The sequence below is a fragment of the Musa acuminata genome, chromosome BXJ3-1 (genome assembly GCF_036884655.1).
Source record: "Musa acuminata AAA Group cultivar baxijiao chromosome BXJ3-1, Cavendish_Baxijiao_AAA, whole genome shotgun sequence".
In the NCBI taxonomy this organism is placed as follows: Eukaryota; Viridiplantae; Streptophyta; class Magnoliopsida; order Zingiberales; family Musaceae; genus Musa; species Musa acuminata.
This window is the reverse complement of record NC_088349.1, coordinates 5,478,179-5,484,704: the sequence shown is the minus strand read 5'-3', so window position 1 is coordinate 5,484,704 and position 6,526 is coordinate 5,478,179.

Genomic DNA, 6,526 nt, shown 5'->3' with positions numbered 1-6,526 from the left:
GCAGAAAGTCATCCCGTTGACCTCCTTAAAAAAGAGCAGAACCCTCCTCAACGATTGATTCAAAAGTCCACTAAGCTATAAGGTCAAGAGTCTACGAATTATCTCGAAACAGGCTTTCACACTCCTTTCTCTAGGCTTTCACACTCTCTCTCTATATCACACTCTCTCTCTATAGAAAAATCCGGATTGACTTGCTTATGGAAGATCACGAGATAAAGCCTTGCAAAGTCAACCTCGGCCTCTACTTTCAAAGGAGCTAGGCACCAGAAACTCGAAAGAAAGAGGATTACGGATTCTATCTATCTAATCCGAACGAGAAATCCGTATTTACTCGACCCTCCACCCAGAAAGTCACTCTCTTATCAGCCTAAAGACTTGGAAAGGTATTTTACTTTGGTGCCTGAAAGAGTGGATTCTACGACGAGACCAAAACCACTAGGCTAGCGTGCCCGGGCTACCTTCTCCGTTTGGCTTGCTTTCTCGGTATCTCTAGTTAAAGTAGATCCCGCCAAGACGAAAGATTAATAAAGTATTAATTCGTAATTCGTTACAATCAGTCCCGATCGCATTAGCACTTAGGAACAACCAAAAGCCATGAACACAACTCATACGTTAGCGCTTAATTAGTGAGCGGAACGGGAGTTTGCCCCCTCCGTACCGTAATATCTTCTAGCTGATATGATCCAGCTTCAAATAAAGCTTATAATAAGGCTTCTTATCCTTCTTTACCGTGTGTTCTATCAGATCCCTCTTTACCTGACCGCTATAGATGATATTGGATAGCCAAAAACAGGACCAAAAGTACTAAGTGGATAGAGAGGGAGAGGTGATTCTTCATGATATAAATGCGTAACCAACCATAGCAGCATAGTTTTGGGTAACCAACCATAGCAGCATTGTTTTCATCACGAATAGAGGCACCCCGAAGTAAGCTCCCCGCTCTGCCACTGGAAACACTAGACACTTTTCCCGTCCCTAATGCGCACTGAGTCTTGTGCCTCGCAACAAAGAATAGATTATAGGCCTCGCAAACTGTAATGGAATATCTCTCTTCTTATTGAGCACTAGGTATAGAATAAAGTGACCCAACTGCTTCCTAACCAGCTTATGCTTAAGATCCAGTTGCCAATGCTCTTACAGCATCTTTCTCTGGTCGATTCCACTTTCCTTGCTACTTACTTTCTTTCGAACTACACTTAAAGAACTAATTGATGGTTCATCTGATCTGGTCGACTTAACAAGAACATCAATCTATGATCTTATAGATTAACCTGGCACATTCCATTCTCTTCCTTCTTGACTTTCCTGGCGGAGGCCCCTTTCAACAAGTAACGGTGCAACAACAATTTATGTCTTATTGTTGTTTCATTCTTTGGATTATCTATTTAGTACCAAGGGATTAGAATAATCTTACAAGCCTTACATAGGATTGATTATATTGCATTGACGATTTCATGCAACTAATATCTAAGAAAATTTTTCGATTTGTGCATGTCATTCTTTCGCAAGGGCCATGCTAATCTATCTTGGCTAGTAAAAACCTTGACAGTTTATCACAAAATGACTCGAATGCTACCTATGTCAATTACCCTTTTGAAAAAAAAAATCTAAAAAAAATGCCATAGATTCTTTCTTTTGCATTCCAACATCTTGCTACCAAAGTTGTGATTTTTGGAAATTCAATGTTATTGGAAGGCCCTGTCCCTGTCTGGCGTCCTCTTTCTTTTTCTTTCTAGGCTACTAGTTTACTGGTTGGGAGAAGCTTGGCAGATAAATTTTTTGTACCAAGGTTTTATGGAGGATTAACAACTCATTGCTTAGTCCTTTTGTGAATGAGGAAACATTGATTTACTTGAGGAAGCCTGTCATAGAGCATTTACTGCAGCTTCTGCATTCTCTGTAATGTTGATTATACTTCATATGAAATTTGTTATTGTACAAAATGATAGGCTTTTATTGCATATTTTAATCATCTAATCATACTAATGACAACACATTTTTTGTTAGATGGTTCTCTTTTATGGGTAAAACGGATCTAATTCTTTCAAGGAATATTTACTTACTTCTACATAGTGATCCTTAATCCCTAAATTAGTGAGCTGAAATTGGATTGAAGCAATTTTAAAGTATGTAAATTAACATTTAAATGGACTTAATATAATAGTCATGCATTTATCAATGTTGATTATGAATTTTTTGTCGCTGAGATGAGATGAAAATAATGGCATGGTTGTACAGATTCATTCATGGATAATTAGATATAGCTTAGGTTTGTGATATAATGTGTAAATATCGTTTAAGATAATATAGATAAGGAGACATATTGATAACATAATTAAAATCAATTAGATAATTACTGTTAGTGTATGAAGAAATAGAGGCTATAAATAAAATTTAGATGTTCGTAACTTAATTAAGAATGTTGTTTTTTGTAGAGCTTATTGATGATAAAAGTAACCTGTGGTTAATATAATTGATGTAGTTTGTTCTAAATGGTTGAGGTGGTATTATGAATTCTTATTGTTCTTGTTGAAATAGTCGATGTAGTCTATTTTAAATAGTTGAGATATTAGGTATTCTTATGTTTCTTCTTCTTGTAGCATTTATCAGTATGAATGCATCTCAAAACAATAGAAACTGCAATGGTCAAAATCCAATGTTCAGCCTAAAGCATGTTGAAGTACAGTATGAAGGCCATTCCGAACACTAAACAGATCCAGCCATAACCCTCCCCCTCGTAAAACCATGCATAAAGAAGCAGGCAGAGGATCACAAACAAAAACCAACCCAACCCACCACCACCTCCATCCTTGCTCTCCTGCTCCCCCTCCCAAAACGACGGCGTCTTCTCCGACGAGCAGCAGAAGAACTTGCCGAGGAAGTGGATCAGTATGAGAATCACCAGCGGACCAATCAGTGCCGTCCTGAGCAGCAAGACCACGAGCAGGAATGCAAGCGGGACGATGATCAGTTCCGTCATGAACTGGACTATGAAGAGCGTTGTGACGGCCAGGATGGTGACGCTGGCTATCGTGATGGTAGCATCCTGGATCTCGGATACGAACCCATAGCAGTTCACCAGATCTTCCCAGCACAAGAACACACTTAGAGCTGCAACCAGCAGGAGGGGGATGAATGGGGAGGGGCCGCCACTCATCCTTGGATGGAGGAGGAGTACGACATGCACGTCCAAGGAGGGGGTCAAGAAGCCGAGCAAGGTTGTGGCCATTGGTTGCTGGGTGCAACTGCATTTAACTACCCATGTTGTCTTCAAATGGCGGACTGAGGTCAGTCATCTCATCTTGTTGGCCTTTTTACAACCAGTTGGTAGGCATTTGGTTGATTCTGTGACTGCTTTATATGGTGGTTAAGCTGATCCCATGCAAATGTGTATCAAAACACAAGTAAAATAGTGCTCCTATCACCTACCCAATCATGATGCATATCTAACACATCCTAGATGGCTTTAAATGGATTTTCCTCAGGCCAAATCATAATGGATCACTGCTTGCATGAGTTGGTAGAAGATGGAGGGAACTGTTGACAACGTCAGAGGCTCAGATAAGCACATTTTGCTCTATAAATTCTTCAATATTAGCCTCAGAGAGCAATTTCATATCTATTAGAAGTGGCTCATCTTGATTGTAAATCTGCGGTGCAATACATGTTGGTCTTTTTGACAGTGGGAGAAGAGAGTCATTGCTGGTCTGGAAGAATGAAAACTAGCAGTGTGAATGGAGTTAGTCCCACAAGTTAGCAGGAAGCATGCTTGACAAGATATTTGACCTGGAATTTACACAGAAGATGAAACTATTGAATTATAAAAAACTTTTTGATTCAGTGAAGCAATGAATAAGTGAAGAGATGAACTAAAATAATTTAAACCGATGAAGTTGGTTTCATGCCACCAAGCTTGAATTCATTGAAAGTCATTTTCTTATTTATATGAATTAGTTATGTTCTAAATAGTTGACATTATGTGAATGACTAATATTGATCAATTCCAAAGAGAAAATAATCTTTTTTTATATTTTGGTGTAGATCTGAGTTTGCTTATTGTTTCAGGTTGATCAGCAAAGAAGGCAAAAGGAGAATATGACAGCAACAAGGAGTAAGTTGCACATATCAGACTCTGATGGTTCATTTTGCTGGATTTTAATAATGCCACTAGATCAGGTTTTATTTTTACTGCTTTTCTCAAAATTAATAGTAGAGAAACTGCCTCTATGCTTTAGAAAATTGGAAGATAGTGTCAATGAAAGAAGATAGGATACTTGGCTGCTCTTCAAACGGCATTGGCTGATTACTCAAATACAAGACAATTTGATAAAGCCTTAGATGAAGTAATCAGCTGCTTTTTGTGCTTCTGTCAGGGCTCCCGCCAAATCAGGCGAGAAGCTGACCTCTTAGTTAATCAATTTTACAGCTGCATCTACTCCCATGTTCAAATGGAAACCAACACCAGAGGCAGCAGAATGAATTATTTTCACAAAAATGTATGCAGATGGTTCAAGTTTTACAGGTAACATATTGCATTCTACTGCCCTTGATTCTTTCATGTAATTGAGAAAAAAGTTGCATTTTATTGCATGAATCAACTTAGAATAGGAAAATAGAAAGAACAGTTCATTATTGGACAAAAAGTCTCTAACAAGTATTCTCACTGCTTCTAAATTTTTTAAGGCTTGTAAGACAACCAGCTTTCATAAGATCATACCTGCTCACCACAAAGTTAAACTCTGGCTTTGCTTTGATAGCTGTTTTAGTGAAATCCAATTTGTCAGCAGGCCACAATTCATCACCAAAGAAGAAGCTTGTGTCCAAGACTTGGTCCCCAGTTTTGCCTCCCGCTTGTGCTGCATTGCCATCAGGATCCACTGCACAAGAAAATGGTAATGTAGAAGCATCTGCTAAGTCAAAAAGAGTGAGGGAATGCTCAGGTAATTATGGTTAAAATTCTGATTTATCCTTTTTTGGTATTGTGATTATTTGTTTATGAGAGCATGATAGAATTATCTTACTACCTTAAGCAGATGGTAGGAAAATTATTCTCTTTATTTCGCTACTGAAAATAATGATAACAATCAGAACTCAGAAGTCCTATTCTGTCACTGATTAACTAGGGTTGTCAATTGGCAAATAAGTGCAACCCTCTAAACATGACAAGCCCTTCTCTAACTACGTGTTGATTAATGTGAAACTCTACATTTCATAGAAGAGCTTACCAATTTAATTTTGGAGCATTATTACTTCAAATTGCTTGTGTGTCCACATAAAAACATTTTGGATACAGTAGTCACAGGATATTAAGATATTTCTCGGCTATATCTGACAATTACTTGAAGTATCTTGCTCAGGCATACTCAATGTAAAAAACTTCTAGTTTTTCTTTTCTCTCAGATCACCAAAAATCTGCTTCATGAAAAGTAAGAAGAAGAAAGAAACAAACTTTCTTGACCACTCTGATAAACTCCTTTATGAACCTTTTCTTGTGATGGGGGGTCTTTCATACTTAGATACTAACCAAACACATTTTGGTTTAAAGAGAACACAAAGAATCCACCACACAACCCTTTCTACATAAATTAAGGATCATAAAAATAATATTCTGTCCATGACTAGATGAATTGATTAATAGTAGAAGAACAAATTGAAAGAAAGACATGAGATAATTATGTTAGATTAGATAATGATTCATTTAAAACTTCATATAATTGATCGCAAGTACTTAGAAATCATGATTTATTTGTATTAAAATAGTAAAAAAAAATGCTTGTATATTTCAATCTTCTTACCTATGATTTTTTAAAACTAATCTTTTCCTTTATATTAAACTGCCTATAAGACAATCTTTTGAGACATATTAATTACCTAATGATGTTGATGTGTTAACCATCATGATTTCTCAATGGAGACTCTTACACAGCGAACACGTTATGGTCATGCTTCCTTACATTTACATGTTGTACATAACGTGAGCAAATCCATATGACAGTATTTTGGTGACGTACATAATAAGATAAATGGTTAGCACACATGATAGGAAAGTATTAAGTGGTACTAAAGGACCTACAGAAACATATCCACAGAATTAGTATCATTAATTTAGTAGGTTTTGGTCCATGTCTTTTTTATTTTATATATAAGACTCTCTTCAAATCATGATCTTATTACATGTCATTATATTGACATCTCTCTCTCTCTCTCTCTCTCTCTCTCACATATATATATATATATATAGAGAGAGAGAGAGAGAGAGAGAGAGAGAGAGAGGAAAATATTTGGAAGTTTTTTTTTCTTTCTATAACACACATGGTAAAAAAAAGGATGATGTACAGGAAAAGTTTAAAATAAATAATAAACAATATTATTGAAAATCATTCAATTGTATAATTTCTTGAAATAAATTAATATTAGGAATTTTGTAATAACAAAATAAAGTTTAATTTTAAAATAAATTATTATGAGTTTTACTAATCAATAGTTTGATTAATAGTAGCTCATTGGATATAATTAATCATAAGAA